Source organism: Hipposideros armiger, unplaced genomic scaffold (genome assembly GCF_001890085.2).
Source record: "Hipposideros armiger isolate ML-2016 unplaced genomic scaffold, ASM189008v1 scaffold_272, whole genome shotgun sequence".
Lineage (NCBI taxonomy): Eukaryota > Metazoa > Chordata > Mammalia > Chiroptera > Hipposideridae > Hipposideros > Hipposideros armiger.
In genome coordinates, this window is record NW_017731622.1 from 1,582,616 (window position 1) to 1,593,291 (window position 10,676).

Genomic DNA, 10,676 nt, shown 5'->3' on the forward strand with positions numbered 1-10,676 from the left:
AAGATGTCAGGTGTAGAATATGAGCAACATGGGAGCAGTAGGGCCAGTCCGGGGTGCTTACGTTAATATTTGCCATCAGTGTAGTTTGTCAGTCTCTGGGAGAGATAAGTCTGAATTGTTCTTTGCTCTTTCTAGGACCCCTTTAGTTCTTGTTACTGAACACATTTGCTGGCTTCAATAGAAATTAAAACTACTAAGTCACATTTTCATTTACCCTGAATAGGATCTTTCAGAACTGTTATTTGCATCGCAGGTTTATGCTTAGGGGAAAAAATGAGGGTTTATTGTGAGGGGAATTTGAAAGAGAATCTAGTGTAATGATTATTTGGGAGTAGTGTGTAATTGCTTGTTAAAACTACATGATTTTTATGAAACCTGGAGGGTTATTTAGTGTTGCTTTTTCTTTGCCAGATGCTGAATCTCAGGTGGCATTTTCAGGCATCAGGGTTGAGGGCCCGAACTGGGTTATAGGTCAGTTGTGTGGGGTTGGGAGATTTAAGGGGCAGATATTTTAGGGCGACTGTATGGGTTGAGGTGCCTTTGGAGTATAGAAAATATGAGTTGTAGAGCTTGAGTGTTTGGGGTTGGGGGAAGAGGCATTAATGGCTATGGGTGTTGGAAGCCATTTTTTTTTTCTGAAGCGGATTGGTTTGTACTTTCGGTGGGTCCCTCGGAGTCAAGCTTACAGATGCTGTTAAGAACGATGTGGATGAAAAGCTCCAGAGAAACCCTGGGAAGCAGTAGAGGACATGAAGGCTAGAAGCATGGCAATAAAAAGCCTGTATCAGAGGTTTGCAGGAAGCAATGGTGGCGAAATATTTTGGAGAGGATGGTAAGACGCCCTGACTGAAGTAGCTCCAGACTGGAGGCCCGGATGTGAATAAGTGAGGGCTGAACCTGCTGGCTGAGGGCAGGGTGGCTATGGTTCCACCATTGGAGGTTACCCTGAGGCTGCATACTTGGGTTTGGGACCCATGGCCTTTTGGGTTCCCTTGCTAGGAAATCATGCTCCCTTCTTCTAGGACCAGGAAATACCAGATGGTTTACTTGTAGGGAGAATAGAGGGGGGAGGGGGATTGAGGCCTGCAGGCTTCAGTTTTGAACCAAATGACTAATGGGTGTGGAGCAGGGGATTTGAGGTTTTCAGCATGTTTAAAGGAGCAGTACATGGAAGTCAGAGGTGGTCATTTCTGCTTGGTGGCAGATGTAGATTTGTGTGACTGAGCTAGGGTGTGGGAGCAGCATGCACGGGCAAGACTGAAGGTGTTAGGAGAGGTTATATTTGGGCTGGCCCTGGGCAGGGTTGGAAGGTAGTCCTAGGAGTTGGCACAGTTCAGGAGCAGAGCTAGTAGAAACAATGGAGCAAGAACTGAAGGGTAGGAGGGGGTTTTCAGAGTGGGGCACTAGGGACATGTGAAGATAGAGGGCACAGCTGCAGGGGGCCTGAATGGAAGTGAAGTTGGACATCAAAGCCACAAGATGCAGAGGCGTTTTCAATTGGGATGTTCTCAGAGAGGGCAGTTGGTGGTCATTCTGCCTCTGGTGTTTTTCCAGGCTAACTGCCTGACTTGAGATGTTGGAGAAGTCATAGCTGGCAGTCTTGGACAGGCAGAACGTTTTCAAACTGGACACTTGATGTAAAGAGCCTGATTTCTAGCCTCTAAATATCACTAAGCACCGGCTGGCTCACAATGACAGTTGATAAGGGTTACCGGGAGTAGGCAAACTGGCTTGTGAGCCGCAGGCTCTCAAAATTGGAAACTATCGTTTCATTTATAAAAATAAGGATATTCACATAATGGTGATTATGTAAAAATACATTTGTGGCTTTTGAATAATTTTTAAATTGTGAGGGACAGGATTGGCTCTTCCTGGGGTTGGCAAACTTGAGACGGGACTTACCCAAAGAGCTGCATATGGCTTGTGAGCTGCATTTTGCCCACCCCTGGTTTAGAGGGTTGACTTGGAGCCTCAGGATAGGGGTGTGTTCTCCAGTCCTTGCTCTCTGCACCCTTATCTACCTGCTCTGTGGTCTGGCGTCCCCTCTGCATGCACCTTTCCTTCCATCTAGTCCAACTGAGTGGCAAGTTCCTTTGTCCCTTGATTTGGCTAACTTTAAATTGGGGCTCCCAAGGGTACTTGATCTGCTGACCTGACTCAACGCTACTTTGAAGCTCAAATGATGTAGCATCTGTGAGAAGGATTTTGGAAACAAGTGCTAAGCAGCTGTGACAGGAAGCAGGGACTTGCAGGAACTCTTTAAATTGTGGACAATTGTGCTATTGAACTTCAGGATTCTTGGAGTCAGCACTTTTTTTTGGCTCTGACAGTAACCAGACCACTGCTCTCCACAGGCTTTGAAGGAGGCTTCATAAAAATGCAAAGTTGATTTTATACCAATGGGAGTCACAGTGAGGAAGTGCACATCCCTTCTCTAAAGTTGGTATAGGGCGGGGGTGTGGGGGGGTACTGTGTCTGAGAGGTGGGAAGGATCTTTGAAGAGGGGCAAGATGAGAAGCTAGAGGTGGTTCTGAAAAGGGCAATTTAAAAAAAGTCCAGTGAGTATTTGGGTGCTTGTTTACAGCTTGCCTTAGAACTGGACCTTTGAGTTCCACTGGTAGCTGCAGGTGCCCAGCTGGTTAGTTTGGACTCCTTAAAGGCAACTTCTTAAATACATCATGCTCGTGGAGCTTAGGCATGTGCTGTTCTAAACCATGTGAGCAATGACCCTAAGAAGTCTCACGACCTATGTTGGAGAGGGTTTAGAGCAGTTAACCCAACAGTGCTGGGGCTGGGATTGGAACATAATTGTATGACTCCAGTCTTCACTGCTTTCAAATATTAACTGAGCAGCTGTTTTCTGCAGGGCATATAATAGTGTTTCAGACTCATGATTTGTACAGCTATGTGCTCAGCAAGGTGCCTGTTTCTGGGGAATTATTGAACAAGTTGCTAGATGGCCAACTTAGTCCCCCATTTACTGAGCTGGTGTGTGCACCCTTGAGTTCCTGTCCTGGTAGGTGGATGAAGAAGCAATCCCTGCCCTTAAAGCTCAGTGTTTAGCAAGTTACCCAACGTGTTGTCCTGGCTTCTGCTCATCCCCATGAAGCAACAGTGTGTCATTGTGTTGAGTTACGTGGTAGGAATCCAGAGGTGAGAGTATTGGTGCAGGGGGCCTGGGTCTTGGCCGGCTTCCAAGAGAGCAACGCCAACTGGGGCAAGACATGATCTGATCTGGACATAGAGGAGCAAGGGTCTGATTTGGGTCTATGAAAGATGGAAAAGACCACGGAGGAACAAGCAGCCGTGGGATGAGGTGAGACCAGTCATTCTGTGGGGGAAAGGTGGTCAGATCAGGGAGGGTGGGAGCAGAATGTGCGGGTAGACGTTTTCCTTCATCTGAGCTGGAAGGCCCTGCGGGGACTGGTGGCTTCCAGCCGTTTTGCACAATGCATTGCTGGTAGGGGAAATTCCATTTCAAAAATAGACTTCTGTTGGCTGCAAGAGCATAGAGATGCCACACTTGATTCATTTATGCAGGCAAAGCACAGGTATTTCTGAGTTCCACAGTTCCCCCCCCCCCCCCATAACAAGCTCTCCGTTATCTTGGAAGGGTACAGGTGAGGTTCTGGTGGGGAATGAGACTGGAAAGGTCAACGGAACCGGCCAGGGAGGACCATGCATGCCAGGCTAAGGGCTTCTCGTTCAATATTTTGGTTGAAAGAATGCTGGAGAATTAGATATTCAGCAATGGATTAAGTGTCCTTGTCACATGCTGAATTCCTCTGCACGGGAGATACTTAAGCTATTGGACTGCTCATCATGTATGTAGGAGGGGATTTGTGCAGGAGGTTGGGGGTTGAGATGGCATCCAAGCAGTTTAGCTTGTGAAAGGACTAGACTGGAATCAGGAAACTGCTCCACACCCAGCCTGCAGCCAGCTGGAGCCGTAAATGGGCAAGGGACCTTTTCTGGGCCCCCATTTCCTTTTGTCTGACGAGGTATAAGGGCTAGACGAGTGGTTCCCAAGCCTGGCACTTGGGGGCTTGCTCAGTATGCAAATGCCCAGTCCTCTTATCCCAGTTTCCAGAGTTACCAGTTCTGGGTGGCACCCAAGCATCTGCAGTTTTAACTTCTGAGAGATGCTGCTGATCAGCTAGGTTAGCGAAACTTTGAACTAAAGAGTCTCTAAGGTCCCTTCTGCCTCTGAGAATCCTGTGTCGGATTAGGAGACATGGTCTCTGGCCTCAATAATTGGCAAATGAACAGTCATACTATTACTACTGATAAAATAGTAATGACGGCAGAATAGTTCTCTATGTGCCAGGTACATAGTAAGCCTGTTGCATGAATTATCTCATTTACCTTTTATAACCATGCTATGAGGTAGGTACTGTTATCCCCAATTTACAGACAAAGATTGAGGCTCAAAGAGGTTAAGGAACTTGGTCAAAATTGCACAGCTGTGTCAGTCTACGATACGTCTGGGGACATTTGTGGAACTTCTCACTAAGGAGCGAGAACCTGCACTGCCTTAATGGGTGCAGAATGGTTAGCTAAGGCAGTGGTTTTTCCAGTGTGGTCCTGAACCGGCAACATCAGCAGCATCTAGGAACTTGTTAGAAATGCAAATTCTCAGGCCCCGGAACTACTCAATCAGAAACGGGCCCAGCCTCCAGGTGATTCTGATGGGGTTGAAGTTTGAGAAGCACTGAGCTAGGGGGAGGGAGGGGAAGACATCCCAGAGGGGAGAGTGGTGGAGACCAGGAATGGCAATGCTAGAGAGCACCCCGTCACTGGCCTTCCCTTTGGTGGAATAAAGAGGTCTGATGAGCCACACAGACTCCCACGAGAGGGCACTGTGGGCAAGGGCTTGGCTGCTGCCTGCTTTGTTGTCCCGGCTGATACCCCTGTGGAAGTGTGAAAAAGCCTGATGCCACGTCGACTGGAGAGGTCACTCTTTCTTCTCAGAGAAGGTCTAATGGGGGTGATAATCTTGTTTATAGAACTTGGGCCTTGTAGGGAAGCTGTTCACATGTGCACGGGCATGTCTGCCCATCTGTGCTGCAGTGTCTCTGCAGACCTGTGCAGACAGCATCCTGATGGAGCTGCCCATCCAAGGGGCTTACGGTTTCTTCGGGAGGAAGGACACTAGAACCCCAGAGGCCCGTTTCTGGTTTAGTGTTCTGTCTTCAGTGCGATGCCTCTGGTTCTTGGACAGTTTGGGTGTTGGGGGCAGGGGGCAGAGTGCTGGGTCACACGACCTATCTTCAAGCCTTAGCTCTGCCCCAACCATACTTTGTGATCTCAGGCAAATCCTCTTTCTTCCCTGGGCCTCAGTTTCCTATTCTAAGACAAGGGAGAGGAGCTGAGAAGATGGTTTTCAGCATCTTTCTCTATGTCTGGAATCCTGCCCCGGGGAGTTGAGACGGACTCGTCCTACTCAAGATTGCCGGGCAGCTGTGAGTACTGCTGCGTGCCATCCATCTCGTGTATCCCTTTAAGGGAGACTTGGCAGGGACTTGGTGCAAGGCGGTAAGGTGGAACCTATCACATCGGATTTTTAAAAAAAGTCCAGATCTTTGGACATCAAGGATTTGCCTCCATTGATTTCTATTCTGCATTGCAGGGAGGAAGGAAAGATTTACACCCTGCTCTCCATCTCTCAGCTGCAGTGTATATTTCTTTCAATAATACATTGCTTTGGAGGGAGGGGCTGTGACAGTGTGTGGGCTTTGGCATTCACCTCATCAATCCAGGGATTGGCGTCCTACACCTCACGGTGACCGCTCACCCAGCTGAGCCGCTCTGCACGGGCACTTAGTCTCTGGAATTGTGTCCTCCAAAAGCTGTAGGTGTGTGCATCGCAGAGCCAGAGGGGATTGGAGACAGGGTCTGGTCTAGCCCTCTGCTGGCTCCTGTCCATGGTGATATTCAGAGAGTTTGGTTAGAAATTGCCCAACCAACGTGCAAATGTGATCACGCTGCTTCTCTTCTTGGTGGAGGAAACGTGAAACACGATGCATCTTTCCTTCAGGCCTGGGAAGGAAAGAAAGCTCTCCAGTTGATGGGGCACTGCTGTTTTGCATGCAGTTAGCACTGCATTTTTTTTTTTCCTGTTAATGGATGAAGCCACTGAGACACGGAGGGTCAGCTGACTTTTCCCAAGTCCCTCGGCTCGTCAGTGGTGGGGAGAGGACTGAGCCTCCAGCCTCTTCACTTTAGCTGGCTCCCCTCCTGACAGCAGGTGAGTCATTTGCTGCTCAGGCGCCATTTCCTTTTTATTTCTTTTATTTTTTTAATAGTCCACACTTAGGTGTTTTGTTTTTATTTTATTGTAATATGATTGACATATAACAGAGTATTAGTTTAAGGTATATAGCATAATGATTTGATATATGTATATACTGTGAAATGATTACGACAATAAGTCTAGTTAACATCCATCACCTCACATAGTTACAAATTTTCTCTTGTGATAGGAACTTTTAAGATCTGTTAGCAACTTTCAAATGTACAACATAATATTGCTAACTACAGCCACCACTCTGGACATTACATCCCCAGAACTTATTTATCTTATAACTGGAAGTTTGTCCCTTTTTACCCATTTCACTCACCTTCCACCCCACTCCCACCCCCCGACCCCACATCCCTGCCATTGGCAACTGTCACTCTGTTCTCTGTTTCTATGGAGTTTTTTTTTTTAGATCCCACATATAAGTGAGATCATACAATATTTATCTTTCTGTCTCTAACATTTTACTTAGTATAATGCCCTCAAGGTCCATCCATGTCACAAATGGCAGGATTTCTTTTTTTAATGGCTGAATAATATTCCTCTGTGTGTGTGTGTACACATTATCTTAGGTTGTTTCCATGTCTTGGCTATTGTAAGTAATGCTGCAATCAACATGGGAGTGCAGATCTCTGTGAGATAGTGATTTTATTTCCTCTGGATATGTACCCAGGAATAGAATTCCTGGATCACATTATATTTTTATTTTTCATTTTTGGGGAAACTCCCATAATGTTTTCCATAGTGGTTGCACCAATTTACGTTCCTACCAACAGTGCACAAATGTTCCCTTTTCTCCCCATCCTCACCAACACTTGTTATCTCTTGTCTTTTTGATGACAGCCATGCTAACAGGTGTGAGGTGATAGCTCATTGTGGGGTTGATTTGCATTTCCCTGATGACTAGTAATGTTAAGTACCTTTTCATGTACCTGTTAGCCATCTGTATGTCATCTTTTGGAAAAAATGTTTATTCAGTTCCTCTGCCCTTTTTTTAAATTGGATTGTTGGGTGTTTTGCTATTAAATTGTATGAGTTCTTTATTTATTTTAGATATTAACCCCTTATCTGCTATATTGCTTGCAGATATTTTGTCCGATTGGAGAGGTTGCCTTTTCATTTTGTTGATGGTTACCTTTGCTATGCAGAAGCTTTTTAAAAAAGATTTTATTGGGGGATTGGGGAAGGGGAACATTGTGTTTTTCCAGGACCCATCAGTTCCAAGTCAAGTTGTCGTCCTTCAATCTTAGTTGTGGAGGGTGCAGCTAGCTCAGCTCCAGTCCAGTCGCTGCTTTCAATCTAGTTGGTGAGGGGGTATGGGTTGCGCAGCCCACCATCTCATGTGGGAGTCGAACCGGCAACCTTGTTGTTAGGAGCACGTGCTCTCATCAGCTGAGCATTCCTGCCGCCCATTGGCAGCTCAGCGGCAGCTCAGCTTGGGCGCAGCTCACTGGCCCAGGTGGGAATCAAACCGGCAACCCTGTTGCTCAGAGCTCACACTCTTAACCAACCATGCCACCTGGCTGGCCCTGTGCAGAAGCTTTTTAGTTTGGTGTAGTCCTCCTTGTTTATTTTTGCTTTTGTTGCCTTTGCTTTTGGTGTGAAATCCAAAAAATCGCCACCAAGACTGACATCAAGGAGCTTACCGCCTATGCTTTCTTCTAGGAGCTTTCTGGTTTCGGTCTTATGTTTGAATCTGTAATCCATTTTAGTTGATTTTTGTGTATGATGTAAGATAGAGGTCCAGCTTTATTCTTTTGCATATGGCTGTCCAACTTTCCCAGCACCATTTTCCTCCTATTTGTAAGGTTAGAAAGCACTGCAGTGCTGTCTGGGAGTACATTTCCATGCCCTTTACCTCATTGCCCTGTGTTGTCATGTGGTGTCACTGGTACAGAACTAACTGTTCTCTTGGAGGCTGAGAGTTCAAATGTCTACAGCTGGAGCTCTCTGAGCAGACTTTGTCTTTGGTTTAGATGGTGTGTGAGGTAGGAGGCCTTCAGCCTGCAAGTAAGTGAGAGCTCAACTTAAACTGCCTTAACAATGAGGACATTTGTTCCCTTACATAAGAAGCCACCTAGATGCATAGAGGACTTCAGGGTGACTGAAGCAGCAGTTCAACAATGTCATCAGGACCTAGACATTTTTTCTCTCTGCTTTGCTACTCACAGTGTTGGCTCAATTCTGTAAGATGGTTGCCAATTACAGTGGGAGCTAGCAAGGTTGGTACTAGGGTAGAGAAATGAGACGCCTAGGACGTGAAAGCCAAGGAGGTGTTCATCAGGCTGGTACAAGCACAGGGTTAGTTGCTTTCATGACCCCTAGAGTACCTCACTCTAGTCTTGGCCCTGGGGCGAACTGCCCTCATTTGTGTTGGTGGGAGAGAGACTGCCCGCCTGCCCTGTTTCAGTCAGCAGGCTAAACCACTGTAACAAATAGGCCCCAGATGTGATTGGCATCGACACAATACAGATTTATTCCTAACTCTTCTGGTAGTTCAAGGTAGGGTGTTCATGGTCAGCGGGAAGCTTTCCTCTGCCTGTGGTGACTCAGGAACCCAGGCTCCTCCTGTCCTGTGCCTGTGCCATCTTGAGCGCCTCATGGTCACCTGCGTCTGTCTGGCAGAATGGAAACAAGAGGTGGAGGAGAGATACCAAAGTCCCCACAAAGGCCTGACCAGAAGTCTGCCCTTGTCATTTCTGTTCTTATTCCATTGGCTGCCACTTAGTCTCCTGGCACATCTAACTGCAAAGGAGGCCGGGAAATGTAGGCCAGCTCTAGCCCAGGCAAAATTCCAAGGATGGTTTTGGGGGACAACGACCAGTAGGAGGTGTTGAACAACCAAAGTGTAGGCATGCTGGCAGCTCCCTGAGCTTGGGACGGGGAAGTATTCCAGCACAGATCAGTTCTCCCTCCTTCCTCTTCCCCCTCTCGCAGGCGATTCCCCTCTTTCTTTGTAGGCTGGCCTCTTTTGCTGTCCTTTCCCACAGCTACCACACCAGGTTTCCCATTACTTCCCATTCCAAGCATCCAACAACATTAATTAGACCCTGAGTCCTACTTGTCACATCCCAGGAATGAGACACCGACTGGCCCGGCCCAGGAGGGGTCCCTTCTTGGTCCTGCCAGCTCACGGAGCACACTCTCCATTTAACTGGGGTTGAGGGAGTACTTGCTGAGGGGTGAAGACAAAGGGGGCTACTGATGTGTCCCTCATGTTGCTAAGACTTCTGCCTTTTCTTCTCATCACTCTCAGACTATGCCATATTGCCACTTACAAACAAACAACCCCCCCCCCAAAACTTATATTTTTATCAACTGTATTTTAAAAAATAGCTCTATAGAGATACAATTTACATACCAAAATATTCACCCTTTTCAAGTATACAAATCAGTGGGCTTCAGTGTATTTGCAGAGTTATGCAACCATCACTACCACCTAATTTTTGAAATTTTTATCATGCTGAAAAGAAACTCCGTGCCAGTTAGTAATCACTCCATGTTTTCTCCAAGCCAGCAGTTCTTAACCTGGGGGTTGCGACCCCTTTGGGGGTCGAACGACCCTTTCACAGGGGTTGCCTAAGACCATCGGAAAACAAAAAGATATTTACATTACGATTCATAACAGTAGCAAAATTACAGTTATAGAGTAGCAACGAAAATAATTTTATGGTTGGGGGTCACCACAACATGAGGAACTATATTAAGGGGTCACGGCATTAGGAAGGTTGAGAACCGCTGCTCCAAACTCTGCCCTCCAACCCTGGACTCTGTCCCTATGGATTTGCCTATTCTGGATGTATTTATTTCATATAAGGGCAATTATATACTATAAGTCTTTTGTGACTGGATTCTTTCACTTAACATGTTTTCAAGCTTCATCTTTAATGTACTATGTATCAGTACTCCATTTTTTTTTAAAGATTTTATTGGGGAATTGGGGAAGGGGAACAGCTAAGTTGTTGTCCTTTAATCTTAGTTATGGAGGGTGCACTAGCTCAGCTCCAAGTCCAGCCACTATCTGGCTGCCCATTGGCAGCTCACAGCTGCTCAGCTCAGCTCAAGGTGCCGTGTTCAATCTTAGTTGCCGGTGGACGTAACACACTATTCCATGTGGGAATCGAAACAGTAACCTTGTTGCTAAGAGTGCACGCTCTAACCACTGAGCAATTCCGGCCGACCATTGGCAGCTCAAGGCAGCTCAGCTCAAGGTGCCATGTTCAATTTTAGTTGTGGGTGGACCATCCCATGTGGGAGTTGAACTGGCAACCTTGTTAGGAGTACGTGCTCTTACCAGCTGAGCCATCCTGCCAACAGCTCAGCAGCAGCTCAGCTCGGTTGCAGCTCACTGGACCATGTGGGAATCGAACTGGCAACC